This window comes from Haematobia irritans, chromosome 2 (genome assembly GCF_050003625.1).
Source record: "Haematobia irritans isolate KBUSLIRL chromosome 2, ASM5000362v1, whole genome shotgun sequence".
Taxonomy (NCBI): domain Eukaryota; kingdom Metazoa; phylum Arthropoda; class Insecta; order Diptera; family Muscidae; genus Haematobia; species Haematobia irritans.
Window position 1 is genome coordinate 97,643,095 of NC_134398.1, and position 16,323 is coordinate 97,659,417.

Genomic DNA, 16,323 nt, shown 5'->3' on the forward strand with positions numbered 1-16,323 from the left:
AAAATATTTAAATTTTCAACGATCGATATCTCGATAACTAATCATTTTTCGTCAAATTTTTACTTAATATTTTCTCTTTAGAATATGCCATTTATGCCCAATATGTATAGTTTGCCATAAATTTTGTAAAAAATGCAGCCATTTTTCGAAAAAGTGGTAAAATATTTAAATGTTCAACGATCGATATCTCGCGAACTAAGCATTTTTAGTCAAATTTTTGCTTAATATTTTCTCTTTAGAATATGCCATTTATGCCCAATTGTCATGGTTTGTCTTAAATTTTGTTCAAAATGCAGGCATTTTTCGTAAAAGTGGTAAAATATTTAAATATTCAACTATCGATATCTCGAGAACTAAGCATTTTTCGTCAAATTTTTACTTAATATGTTCTCTTTAGAACATGCCATTTATGCCCAATTGTCATGTTTTGTATTAAATTTTGTTCAAAATGCAGGCATTTTTCGTAAAAGTGGTAAAATATTTAAATATTCAACTATCGATATCTCGAGAACTAAGCATTTTTAGTCACATTTTTACTTAATGTTTTCTCTTTAGAATACACCATTTATTCCCAATATGTATGGTTTGCCTTTGTAAAAATGCTGCCATTTTCCATAAAAGTGGTAAAATATTTAAATATTGAACGATCGATATCTCGAGAACTAAGCATTTTTAGTAAAAATTGTACTTAATATTTTCTCCTTAGAATACACCATTTGTTCCCAATATGTATAGTTTGCCTTAAATTTTGTAAAAAATGAAGCCATTTTTTCGAAAAAGTGGTAAAATATTTAAATGTTCAACGATCGATATCTCGAGAACTAAGCATTTTTAGTCACATTTTTACTTAATATTTTCTCTTTAGAATATGCCATTTATACCCAATATGCATGTTTTGTCTTAAATTTTGTAAAAAGAAAAAAATTAAAATATTAAAATTTTCAACGATTGATATCTCGAAAATAAGATACCGCAATTTAAGTCATTTATAACATATACTTTTTATTTTGTACCAAACTTTTTGTAATTTCCATCAATAATGGCAGAAAATGTGGAATTGTGTTCATATGACGTATGAGCATTTTGTTTATATTTACTTTTCTTTTGTACCATTGTGCTTATTATTTATTTTTTTCGGAGGAATCGGTGATCTTGTGCATTTAAGGGTAAATTAGGTAAATTACGCTATGGTTATGATGTGTATTGCGTATTCGAAAGTAATTTGCCACAACTCTTAAAATTCAACAACTTGGCAATACTAATGCGGTTATACTGACATGTTGTAGAGCCTTTTCACTCGATCACTCAACTTCGTATGTGAGGCAGAATAAGACAAAAAATGTTTGTGCTATATGTGCTGTGGGCAGTGATGTCAATTGTTGGGCATTCAATTCGTCAAAAAATCGTCACCATTAAACGATCTATTCAAACAAAAGCATAACAAAAGTCATTTGAATTCGATTTAATTTCATGAAATTGAGTAAACATAGGAACTAATTAGTGATATAGTTTCCATTTTCCTTAAACATTGATGCATTTTAATGCTTAGTACTAAGTTCATTTCTGCCTAAAGGCCGGTACTATGTCCGGTTTTCGAGTTGAAAATCATTTTATTTTCGCGATTATTTACAATCAAAATTTTAAATAAAAATAAATATATTCCTGTGAAATTTTAATCGAATATAGATGAAAAGGACAATGCGTATCAATTGAGTTAAATTATCTGGGTTTAATCGCACTATTATAAACAAAACATTTGTTTCGTGCGATTGCGGTATTTATTTGAAAAAAAAACGGTGCTTCGAAATTCCCATTTACTCTAAATTCAAATATAGTCACCATTTGTTTAAATAAATACCGTGATCGCAAAGGGAAAACATTTTGTAAGTTATTTTCACATTTAAAATATTTAATTTTCTACGATCGTTATCTCGAAAACTAAGCATTTGACGCAAAATTTTCACTTAACATTTTTTCTTTAAAATACACCATTTATTCCCAATATGTATGTTTTGTAAAAAATGATGTCATTTTTCGAAAAAGTGGTAAAATATTTGAATTTTAAACGATCGATGTCTCGAGAACTAAGCATTTTTGGGAATATGTTTACTAAACATTTGCTCTTTAGAATACACCATTTATTCCCTATTTACACCTTTTGCTTTAAATTTTGTAAAAAATGTAGCCATTTTTCGTAAAAGTGGTAAACTATTTAATTTTTCAACGATCGATACTCACAATATTTATTTATTGCCTTAAATTTTGTAAAAAATACAGCCATTTTTCATAAAAGTGGTAAAATATTTAAATATTCAACTATCGATATCTCGAGAACTAAACATTTTTAGTAAAATGTTTACTTAATATTTTCTCTTTAGAATACACCATTTATTCCCTATTTACACTATTTGCTTTAAATTTTGAAAAAATGTAGCCATTTTTCGTAAAAGTGGTAAACTATTTAATTTTTCAACGATCGATATCTCGAGCACTAAGCATTTTTAGTAAAATGTTTACTTAATATTTTCTCTTTAGAATACACCATTTATTCCCAATATGTATGGTTTGTCTTAAATTTTGTTAAAAATGCAGCCATTTTTCATAAAAGTGGTAAAATATTTAAATATTCAACTATCGATATCTCGAGAACTAAGCATTCTGGCTAAAATTTTTACTAAACATTTTCTTTTTAGAATACACCATTTATTCCCAATATGTATAGTTTGCCTTAAATTTTGTAAAAAATGGAGCCATTTTTCGAAAAAGTGGTAAAATATTTAATTTTTCAACGATCGATATCTCGCGAACTAAGCATTCTGACCAAAATTTTTACTAAACATTTTCTTTTTACAATACACCATTTATTCCAAATATGTATGGTTTGTCTTAAATTTTGTAAAAAATGTAGCCATTTTTCGTAAAAGTGGTAAACTATTTAATTTTTCAACGATCGATATCTCGAGCACTAAGCATTTTTAGTCAAATTTGTACTTAATATTTTCTCTTTAGAATACACCATTTATTCCCAATATGTATAGTTTGCCTTAAATTTTGTAAAAAATGCAGCCATTTTTCGAAAATGTGGTAAAATATTTAAATGTTCAACGATCGATATCTCGCGAACTAAGCATTCTGGCCAAAATTATTACTAAACATTTTCTTTTTAGAACACACCATTTATTCCCAATATGTATAGTTTGCCTTAAATTTTGTAAAAAATGCAGCCATTTTTCGAAAAAGTGGTAAAATATTTAATTTTTCAACGATCGACATCTCGCGAACTAAGCATTCTGGCCAAAATTTTTACTAAACATTTTCTTTTTACAATACACCATTTATTCCAAATATGTATAGTTTGCCATACATTTTGTAAAAAATGCAGCCATTTTTCGAAAAAGTGGTAAAATATTTAAATTTTCAACGAGGGATATCTCGAGAACTAACCATTTTTTGTCAAATTTTTACTTAATATTTTCTCTTTAGAATACACCATTTATTCCCTATTTACACTATAAAAAATGCAGCCAGTTTTTTTTTTTAAATTTTGTAAAAAATGTAGCCATTTTTCGTAAAAGTGGTAGACTATTTAATTTTTCAACGATCGATATCTCGAGCACTAAGCATTTTAAGTAAAATTTTTACTTAATATTTTATCTTTAGAATATGCCATTTATGCCCAATTGTCATGTTTTGTCTTAAATTTTGTTAAAAATGCAGGAATTTTTTGTAAAAGTGGTAAACTACTGAAATTTTCAACGATCGATATTTCTTGAATTAAGCATTTTTAGTAAAATGTTTACTTAATATTTTCTCTTTAGAATACACCATTTATTCCCAATATGTATGGTTTGTCTTAAATTTTGTAAAAAAAAATGCAGCCATTTTTCATAAAAGTGGTAAAATATTTAAATATTCAACTATCGATATCTCGAGAACTAAGCGTTTTTAGTAAAATTTTTACTTAATATTTTCTCTTTAGAATACACCATTTATTCCCAATATGTATAGTTTGCCTTAAATTTTGTAAAAAATGCAGCCATTTTGCGAAAAAGTGGTAAAATGTTTAAATTTTCAACGATCGATATCTCACGAATTAAGCATTCTGGCCAAAATATTTACTAAACATTTTCTCTTTAGAATACACCATTTATTCCCAATTTACAATTGTTGTCTTAAAGTTTGTAAAAAATGCAACCATTTTTCATAAAAGTGATAAAATATTTAAATGTTCAACGATCGATATCTCGCGAACTAAGCATTTTTAGTCAAATTTTTGCTTAATATTTTCTCTTTAGAATATTCCATTTATGCCCAATTGTCATGGTTTGTCTTAAATTTTGTTCAAAATGCAGGCATTTTTCGTATAAGTGGTAAAATATTTAAATATTCAACTATCGATATCTCGAGAACTAAGCATTTTTCGTCAAATTTTTACTTAATATTTTCTCTTTAGAACATGCCATTTATGCCCAATTGTCATGTTTTGTATTAAATGCAGCCATTTTGCGAAAAAGTGGTAAAATGTTTAAATTTTCAACGATCGATATCTCTCGAATTAAGCATTCTGGCCAAAATATTTACTAAACATTTTCTCTTTAGAATACACCATTTATTCCCAATTTACAATTGTTGTCTTAAAGTTTGTAAAAAATGCAACCATTTTTCATAAAAGTGATAAAATATTTAAATGTTCAACGATCGATATCTCGAGAACTAAGCATTTTTAGTAAAAATTTTACTTAATATTTTCTCTTTAGAATACACCATTTATTTCCAATATGTATAGTTTGCCATAAATTTTGTAAAAAATGCAGCCATTTTTCGAAAAAGTGGTAAAATATTTAAATGTTCAACGATCGATATCTCGCGAACTAAGCATTTTTAGTCAAATTTTTGCTTAATATTTTCTCTTTAGAATATGCCATTTATGCCCAATTGTCATGGTTTGTCTTAAATTTTGTTCAAAATGCAGGCATTTTTCGTAAAAGTGGTAAAATATTTAAATATTCAACTATCGATATCTCGAGAACTAAGCATTTTTAGTCACATTTTTACTTAATATTTTCTCTTTAGAATACACCATTTATTCCCAATATGTATGGTTTGCCTTTGTAAAAATGCTGCCATTTTCCATAAAAGTGGTAAAATATTTAAATATTCAACGATCGATATCTCGAGAACTAAGCATTTTTAGTAAAAATTGTACTTAATATTTTCTCCTTAGAATACACCATTTGTTCCCAATATGTATAGTTTGCCTTAAATTTTGTAAAAAATGAAGCCATTTTTTCGAAAAAGTGGTAAAATATTTAAATGTTCAACGATCGATATCTCGAGAACTAAGCATTTTTAGTCACATTTTTACTTAATATTTTCTCTTTAGAATATGCCATTTATACCCAATATGCATGTTTTGTCTTAAATTTTGTAAAAAGAAAAAAATTAAAATATTAAAATTTTCAACGATTGATATCTCGAAAATAAGATACCGCAATTTAAGTCATTTATAACATATACTTTTTATTTTGTACCAAACTTTTTGTAATTTCCATCAATAATGGCAGAAAATGTGGAATTGTGTTCATATGACGTATGAGCATTTTGTTTATATTTACTTTTCTTTTGTACCATTGTGCTTATTATTTATTTTTTTCGGAGGAATCGGTGATCTTGTGCATTTAAGGGTAAATTAGGTAAATTACGCTATGGTTATGATGTGTATTGCGTATTCGAAAGTAATTTGCCACAACTCTTAAAATTCAACAACTTGGCAATACTAATGCGGTTATACTGACATGTTGTAGAGCCTTTTCACTCGATCACTCAACTTCGTATGTGAGGCAGAATAAGACAAAAAATGTTTGTGCTATATGTGCTGTGGGCAGTGATGTCAATTGTTGGGCATTCAATTCGTCAAAAAATCGTCACCATTAAACGATCTATTCAAACAAAAGCATAACAAAAGTCATTTGAATTCGATTTAATTTCATGAAATTGAGTAAACATAGGAACTAATTAGTAATATAGTTTCCATTTTCCTTAAACATTGATGCATTTTAATGCTTAGTACAAAGTTCATTTCTGCCTAAAGGCCGGTACTATGTCCGGTTTTCGAGTTGAAAATCATTTTATTTTCGCGATTATTTACAATCAAAATTTTAAATAAAAATAAATATATTCCTGTGAAATTTTAATCGAATATAGATGAAAAGGACAATGCGTATCAATTGAGTTAAATTATCTGGGTTTAATCGCACTATTATAAACAAAACATTTGTTTCGTGCGATTGCGGTATTTATTTGAAAAAAAACGGTGCTTCGAAATGCCCATTTACTCTAAATTCAAATATAGTCACCATTTGTTTAAATAAATACCGTGATCGCAAAGGGAAAACATTTTGTAAGTTATTTTCACATTGAAAATATTTAATTTTCTACGATCGTTATCTCGAAAACTAAGCATTTTACGCAAAATTTTTACTCAACATTTTTTCTTTAAAATACACCATTTATTCCCAATATGTATGTTTTGTAAAAAATGATGTCATTTTTCGAAAAAGTGGTAAAATATTTAAATTTTAAACGATCGATGTCTCGAGAACTAAGCATTTTTGGGAATATGTTTACTAAACATTTGCTCTTTAGAATACACCATTTATTCCCTATTTACACTATTTGCTTTAAATTTTGTAAAAAATGTAGCCATTTTTCGTAAAAGTGGTACACTATTTAATTTTTCAACGATCGATATCTCGAGAACTAAGCATTTTTAGTAAAATTTTTCTTAATATTTTCTCTTTATAATACACCATTTATTCCCAATATTTATGTTTTGTCTTAAATTTTGTAAAAAATGCAGCCAATTTTCGAAAAAGTGGTAAAATATTTAATTTTCAACGATCGATATCTCGAAAACGAAGGATTTTTTGGCAAAATATTGATGAAATATTTGAACTTTCAACGATCTGAACGATTCAACGATAGGCGACTACAGAGGCCAAAGTTTCGCTTCGATTTGTTTGATATTTTGCCCAGGGAGTAGAACTGATATTACATCTGTGATATCAAAGTTGGTTGAAATCGATTCAGATATAGCTTAAATATATACTTTTCGGCCGATTTACACTCATATGACCACATTGGGCAAAGTTTTACATTGATTCACGTACAATTTTACATAGGGAGTAAAATTAAGATTATTTATATGCGTGCCGAATTCGGTTGAAAGTGGTTCAGATTCATAGGTTGCTCCTACATATATCTTTCGTCCGATTTACCCTCAGTTGACCCCAGAGGCCAAAGTTTTACTACGATTTACGTCAAATTTTGCACAGGGAGTAGAAATGTCATTGTAGCTATGTCTGGATGGGTTGGTGGAAATCGGTTAAGACTCAGATATAGCTCCGTATTTATCTTTCACCCAATTTATACTCAGTTGACCACAGATGCCAAAGTTTCAATTTGATTTGTGTGATATTTTGCAAAGGCAGTGGAACTGACATTACACGTCACAGTCAGTTGACCATAGAGGCCAAAGTTTTACTCTAATTTACAAAGTTTTTTCTCAAATTTGCTATACCTGGAATAATTCCTTAAAGTCGTACAATATTCAGATATAGCTACCACATACACCTTTTGTCCCTTTTATACTCATGTCACTCAATTTACACTCAATTGACCACAGATGGCAAAGTTTCACTTCTATTTATGTGATATTTTGCAAAGAGAGTGGAACTGGCATTACATGTCACAGTTAGTTGACCATAGAGGCCAAAGTTTTACTCAAATTTGCTATACCTGCAATTATTCCTTAAACTCGAACAAGATTCAGATATTGCTACCACATATACCTTTTGCCCCTTTTATACTCATGTGACCAAAGAGGTCAAATCTTTCCCAGATTTAAAGGTGTCATTCTAACTATACAGAAATATATGCACAGTTGATATATTTCCCGTATATACATTTGTATTTCTTTCATCCGATTTAGACTCATATTACCATGGGGCGTAAGATTAGATAGCCTCCATGTACACTGATTTCACAAATTTATTTTATAATAGCCGGAATGCACCTGTAGGAAAGTTTCTCTATCCATATTTTGGATAGATATTTTAATTAGAATAATTTCCAAAAGACGTCTTTAGCAATTATTTATATTATGTTCCTTCAATGTCCGTATCAAAATTATATTATTTACATTAAAAATATTAACAAGTATATACAGCAGTAAGTTCTGCCTGGCCGAATCTTAAATACCCACCACCATGAATCAAATGTAGATTCCTTTGAAATTTCAGGTGTTTGATGACAGATATTCTCCCAAGCAGAGCAGTTCAACTAGTACACTTCCCGAAGATAAATTTAAAGATTTTACCTATGAAGACTATATCAGATTCGGGATTTATAAGAACCATTTTTGTTTGAGTTTTAGAGGAATCATTAACATCTCTTGAAAGTGTGCAAGAAACTGATGAAATAACGCCCTGATGTGTAAATCTGTAGATTTTCACCTGCATTATTTAGATGATTACGAGAATTAAAATCTGAATATTTTACTTTCAGTTTCAAGCAATTTTCTTGATCAGTGCGCCTTCTATACCCTCAGGAAGTGAAATCGGTCTATATGGAGGCCTTACAAAATGGACCGCTAAAACCTAAATCTGATTCACGTTTTTGTGTATCTAAAATACTAGTATTATGGCATTCCAATTTGTCGCAATTCGGACAAAAAACTATAGTTTATAGAAACCCAAGAAGTTAAGTCGGGAAATCGGTTTTATGGGGGCTATACTAAAACATACTCAACAATTTTTTCACACCTCTTTATGGTCCTAAAATACTTCTAGATTTCAAATTTCAGACAAATTGGATAAAAACTACGGTTTCTAGAATCCCAAACAATGAAATCATTTCTTGCACATCTATTTATAGTTATACAAAACCTCCAGATTTTCAATTTCAGGCAAATTGGACAATAACTACGATTTCTACACACCCAAAAAGTAAAATCGCAAGATCGGTCTATATGGGTGCTATACTAAAACAATGACCGATTCTCACCATTTTAGGCGCACCTCGTAACATAATTCTAGATTTCAAATATCGTGCAAATTGGATAAAAACTACGGTTTCTATAAGCCAAAGAAGTAAAATCGGGAGATCGGTATATATGGGAGCTATACCAAACCATGGACCGATGCTCACCATTTTTGGCACACCTCTTAACCGTCCTAAAACACCTCTAGATTTTACATTTCAGGCTAATTGGATAAAAACTACGGATTCTAAAAGCCCAAGAAGTAAAATCGGGAGATCGATCTATATGGGGGCTATACCAAAAAATGGGCCTATACTCACCATTTTTGGCGCACCTCTTAATGGTTCTAAAATACCTCTAGAATTTCAATTTCAGGCAAATTGGACTAAAACTAGGGTTTCTATAAGCCCAAGAAGTAAAATCGGGAGATCGGTCTATATGGGGGTTATACCAAACCATAGACCGATACTCACCATTTTTAGCACACCTCTTTATGGTCTCCAAACACCTCTAGATTTTAAATTTCAGGCAAATGGGATAAAAACTACGGATTCTAGAAGCCCAAGAAATAAAATCGGGAGATCGGTCTATATGGGGGCTATACCAAAACATGGACCGATACTCACCTTTTTTGGCACACCTCTTTATGGTCCTAAAATACCTCCAGATTTCAAATTTCAGGCAAATTGGATGAAAACTACGGTTTCTATAAGCCAAAGACCCCAAATTGGGAGGTCGGTTTATATGGGGACTATATCAAAACCTGGACCGATATAGCCCATCTTCGAACTTGACCTGCCTGCAGACAAAAGACGAGTTTGTGCAAAATTTCAGCACGATTGCTTTATTATTGAAGACTGTAGCGTGATTACAACAGACAGACAGACGGACAGACGGACATGCTTATATTGTCTTAGAATTTCTCCCTCATCAAGAATATATATACTTCATATAGTCGGAAATCGATATTTCGATGTGTTACAAACGGAATGACAAACTTATTATACCCCCGTCACCATTCTATGGTGGTGGGTATAAAAATTGTGATGCTGAATCAGAGTTTATTTACATTTGTTGATTTGGTGACACAGAGAATGTCAGAGGCGATAACTGTGATGAGAATAAACGGCGACATAAATTCAATTTTATTGTAAACAAGTGGCAACATCTTTTTTTAATAAGAAATAATAAAACGTCGATATTTAATAGAAATAATGTATAATTAAGTCTGAAAAGACAAAAACCACTTTAAATATGATAGAGGTTGGCATTCCAGTACAAATCTCAAAGAAAAAAAAAAGTCCCTGAACTATCAACGTCTCCGAACAATGCGTTGCAATGAAGAAAAACAGCGGGACAGTCCTCAAACAATGCAAATGAGCCCAAACAATGCGCAACGATGAAAAAGTGTCTTCAAACAATGCGCTGAGAGTAAATATGTATATATATATATATATATATATATATATATATATATATATATATATATATATATATATATATATATATATATATATATATATATATATATATATATATATATATATATATATATATATATATATATATATATATATATATATATATATATATATATATATATATATATATATATATATATATATATATATATATATATATATATATATATATATATATATATATATATATATATATATATATATATATATATATATATATATATATATATATATATATATATATATATATATATATATATATATATATATATATATATATATATATATATATATATATATATATATATATATATATATATATATATATATATATATATATATATATATATATATATATATATATATATATATATATATATATATATATATATATATATATATATCTTAAACAGTAGAGGCCCCAGAACACTTCCCTGGGGAACTCCATTTTTAAAACTACCCATGGCACTTTTCCTGTTATTTATCTGCACATATTGAATTCTCTCATTCAAATAACTTCTAAAAATTGCTAATTCTCTTCCCCTAATTCCATACAATGACAGCTTTTCCAACAAAATTCCGTGATCAACTAGATCGAATGCCTTAGAGAAATCATAAAACATTCCCCCAACTGTAGCATAACCTTCGTCAAAACAAGAAACTATATAATTAACAACATTCACTACAGCTTCGTCAGTTCATCGAAGGCATTGTATTTCAGTTAAATTTTACAACACCATAAGATTTATATACCCCTACCAAGTTAAACAACAGTATTATTTTGGTTAACTTGATTATTTTTTGGGAAACCCGATAATAAAATTTGGTTAACCGTCACTTTAAAATAGCGACGACTAAACAATTTTAAAATCAATCATTCCACAGTACAGAGAAATGAAATAATTAAAGGAACAACAAACCGTTATACTATTATGCAAATTTTCATAAATTAAAAGTAAACTTTCTGTAAGCAAAATCACTTTATTATAAAAACTTATGATGAAATTTCTTTAAACAATGTTTTTTTTTTTGAATAAAAATTGCGGCCACGTGGAACAAGAAAGTAGTTCATTTTAACTCACTATTTGGACATTTTGACTTATCCTTAGTTTTTTATTCATCGTAAGTATATTTTTCATATATCTTTCTGAAAAAATTTAAGGAATAAAGAAAATTGGTAAAATGAACACCATGTAATAAAATATTAGTATTTAATTATTTATATTAGCTTGTAGCTTACCATATTTGGGACACTTATATAATGGTGTAAGGAATTCAACTTTTCTTAGGTAAACGTATCTCATAAAATTTGTACCTGAAACAATTAGAGAAATAATGAAGTAAGCTATATTAACTCATAAAACTGTTTATTATAGGTATGAAGGACATAATAAAATAACTATTCCAGTTAAAAGAAAACCAAAGTTTTAATATAAAACTTACCAATTCTCTATTAAATTGTACGCTGAAGGGAAATATAAAAAGTTGTCCAAATTCATTTGGGGTTACTCTGAAATAAATACTTATTTTTTCCATTAAATGGAAACATTAAATTGGTTTCCAAAAAAAAAAAACAATTAAAGAAATAATAATATGAATACAAAAACTAAATATTCTGGTTAAAAGAAAGTTAAAGAAAACTTACCAATTCACTATTAAATTATAAGCAGAGGAGTAATAAACATTTTTCCAAATTGTTTAGGTGTTATTCTGAAATTAAACATTTGTTTTTTACATTAAAAATATTAAATTGGTTTCCAAAACAATTGATTAAAGAAACACTAAAATAAAGTATTAAAAACCTGTAATGTAATGATAAAATGGTCATACACAACGTAAATATTCTAGTTTTAAAAAGCCAATTTTTAAAAGAAAACTTACCAATTCTCTATTAAATTATACGCTGAAATATAAAAATTTGTCCGAACCCATTTGGGGTTGCTCTGAAATTAAAATTTTTTTACAAGAAAAACATTAAACTGGTTTCAAAAAAAAAATTAATTAACTAATAATATGAATAAAAATATCTATTTAAAAGAAAGCCAAATTTTTAAAAGAATACTTACCAATTTTCGATTAAACTATAAGCTTAGGTGTAACAAAATTCCAAATTCATCTGAGATTACTCTGAAATTGAATACTTATTTTTTACATGGAATAATATTACATAAGATTCCGGATTATCTCATCGTAATAAGTACTTATTACTAATTTCAAGTGTGGTGGGAAGTTAAGCTACCATGCAGCGAAATTCAAAGTTATCCACTGGGTTGCTAACTCCAGGGCTCAGTGGACGGGTATCGACTGAAGTTATAAATTTGGGCGATGACCAAGAGATAGACCCAATTAGTCGACCTGCAGACGGGTTCTATAATTTAACAAGTCGAACCTTACCTAAGGTAACGACATCAAAAGGAGGTAATCCTTCAAAAAAGAGATTTAAGGAACGCAGAAATGCCTTGTTTATCCTAAAGAAATTATGATCAGTCGACTCAAGCACGTTGTCGACTAAGCAAAGCACTTCCTTAAACTGGGCGCAAGGAATTCTTGAAGCTGGAAAGATCACCGGATGAACTGCCATCTTCCAAAAGGGATCAAAGATCTTTTGCCTCAGTGGCAAAAAACGGTCTTGTGATGGCGATTGCTAATAGGGGAGGTATTGTTCCAAAACACAAGTGGGAGGAAATTGAGAATACTTTGTCTGGCGTCTACTCACAGGTGCTGGAAAAGTTTCCCGGCCAAGATCCTCGACACCAAGAGGCTGGTTGGTCCTAGTCATATTTGAGGACCAGTGGTCTATAAAATTTTTAAAGCTGCGTTGATACTAATTGGCGAAGTTTGGGAAGGAGCTGCTCTAGTGTTAGTCGAGAAGAAAGTCATACCGGCTAGACCTAGAGCACATGCGTGGATACATGCAAACCCTCCTGACCCTGAATCTTTTTTAAATAGGCTGAAACAATGCAATCCAGATCTTCCAATAGCTCATTGGAAGGTTGGCCGTTTGGATGAAGTGGATGGACCTAGACCAGGCATGAGTTAGTGAAAGCCTTAGAGTCAGCAGTGTTCTGTGGTGCAAAGTGGTGCCAAACAACCCACACGCACGAAAAAGATTGTTTTTATATGTTTGGAACTCAATCTTTTTAACACAATATTTTTAAGTGCAAGCATACAATGTTCATAAACTAACTAATGTTCATAACTAACACAACATGTTTGGGATATATGTTCATATTTTAGAATATATTATGTGTGGGGCATAAAATATTTGTAAATATAATATGCTTGGATGCAAACATATATTAATTTAGAAATAGCCTATAAACATATATGTGGTTAGAAAGAGAGACCTACAGAGTATGCTGCAAGTAACACAATGGAAGTAACCAATTGGCGCATTAAAATACATATACACAACGAACATTTCATTAAAATTTTTTCTACCAGTGTATGCCTAAGGTGAATCATAATATGTTTGAACAATACAAACAATATTTTGTTTGGACCATATACATATGCTTGAAGCAGAATGTATTTTTTGAAGACCAACCCCCGATAATAAGAAAATAAAAATGTAATAAAAAATATTGATAAAAATAAAAAGAGAAATGGTGGAAAAATTATTTATTAGTTTTTTTTTTAATTTGTTCACTTAAATGAACTTCCAAGGAACAACTTCTAAAGCAATGCAAAGGATCCGAGAACTTCATTGGAGACAATCCAAGTTTGCACTACGTGGCACAGTTGATGTCAAAAGTGGGAATTAATTCGAGGTAGTTTCCCTGTTTATACACCCTCAAAAAAAAATCGCTTCTTTAACATATGTTCCAAACATATTTTGCAGGAAGCACATATATTACTGGATACTGCCGAAACATTAATATGTTTGTTTTATGTGAACATATTATATATTTGGAAGCATTTTGAGCCCAAAAATATTATATGCTTGGAAGAATTTTTCCCTAAGACGATTGTGCTCATTCCCTAACATACTCGTAATTTTCAATTCCACGAAATATTTTAGTTCTTGGCACCTTTTTCTGTAATACAAATAATGTTGAAGAAATTATTCACTTTTATATATTTTTTAAATTTTACCTTTCGCCTGCACGGAGAATCGGACCGAGGATCACACAGTTTGTAAGCCAACACACTATCCACTGGGCTACGTAGCTGCTATAGTCACCAATAGATAGTTATCGTTATAAGTTACATTTAAATAGCATAGTTTGCAGCGCCCACGAGCCCATGCAAACATAACATTATTTAACAGAAACATACATTTGTTTGCCACGTGGAGCATGTCTAGCCTTGCATGCAAAGGGTCGTGGGTTAAATCCCTGCTCTGAGCGAACACTTTTTGTTTAATTTACACATTTATATTTATACTATATTAAATTTTTATAATGAAACTTCGAAATGTGGGTTATTAAAGATTTATAGTCAGTAACAGTGCTTGATATAAACGAAATTGACTGATTTTTGGATAAAATATTATTTTTTTATTGCAAAAATAACAATTTTGTAACAAAAAACTGTTTTTGGTACAAAACTTTAAAATTTGGAAGGAATTCAAAAACTCTAACAAAAGAAGAACGTGGAGTCGAGTATAAACATACATAAATAATTTTATAACATAACATAAATTTATTTAGGCGTGAACAGTTTTTTACTAGCATTTAACACCATCGCTCTAAAATGCATTTTATTTTTCTTTAATAAATAATTTTAAAGAAAATAAACTTTTTTAATTGTTTTAGATGCAAAACTCGAACTTAATGCCCGCTTTTATATTTGAAGGTGTCCGTCAACTCCTCGTGGACTACACTCTTAGAAAAATATATTTTTCATAAGTTCCGATATAAACAAAATGTGTTTTGGGCACAATTTTAAAACACAATGTATTTAAGTGCAAACATGTAATGTTCCCAAAGTAACACTAAATGTTTGGGACATCTATGTTAATATATTATGTTTGGGGCATGAACGTTTCACAAAAATCATATGTGTGAATGCAAACATATATAAATTTACAAATTTCTACTAAACATACATATGTTGTGATATTTTATTCAAAGCGCCAGAGAGAGTATAGAGAAAGAAATAGAGATGGTAACAGGGAGAGTTGACGAAAGATATCAACATAACACATCAAAAGAGAACAATTTCTGTGAAACCGATTGTTTGTTGTTTCGGAAAACTGTTTTATGATAAGGCCAAAAATTTGATATGCTTAAGTCTAAATATTATTTAATTTGAATATTAGAATGAGTATTCGGAGTAAAGAGAATAGACATTTGAAAAACAAACAGCATTTGAAAAACAAAGAGCATATGTTTCGAGTTTTGCTGATAAAACAATTTAAAAAGTTTATTTTCTCTAAAATGAATTATTAAAGAAAAATAAAAGGCATTTTAGAGCGATGGTGTTAAATGCTAGTAAAAAACTGTTCACGCCTAAATAAATTTATGTTTATATTATAAACTTATTTATGTATGTTTATACTCGACTCCACGTTCTTCTTTTGTTAGAGTTTTTGAAATCCTTCCAAATTTTAAAGTTTTGTACCAAAACCAGTTTTTTGTTACAAAATTGTAATTTTTGCAATAAAAAATAATATTTTATCCAAAATCAGTCAATTTCGTTTACATCAAGCTCTGTTACAGACTATAAATCTTTAATAACCCACATTTCGAAGTTTCATTATACAAATTTAATATAGTATAAATATACATGTGTACATAAAAAAAAAAAAAATAAAAAAAGTGTTCGGTCGGAGCAGGGATTGAACCCACGACCCTTTGC

At 29.4% G+C, this 16,323-nt stretch overlaps 1 long non-coding RNA gene across 1 annotated transcript; it reads right to left on the reverse strand.

Annotated features, from left to right (window-relative positions):
• Positions 1-14,125: 14,125 nt before the first annotated feature.
• On the reverse strand, positions 14,126-15,446 carry LOC142223433 (uncharacterized). The gene is made up of 2 exons (XR_012718725.1): positions 14,617-15,446; positions 14,126-14,558 (listed from the first exon to the last, which is right to left on the reverse strand). It is a non-coding gene; the product is annotated as an uncharacterized LOC142223433 (long non-coding RNA).
• Positions 15,447-16,323: the final 877 nt, after the last annotated feature.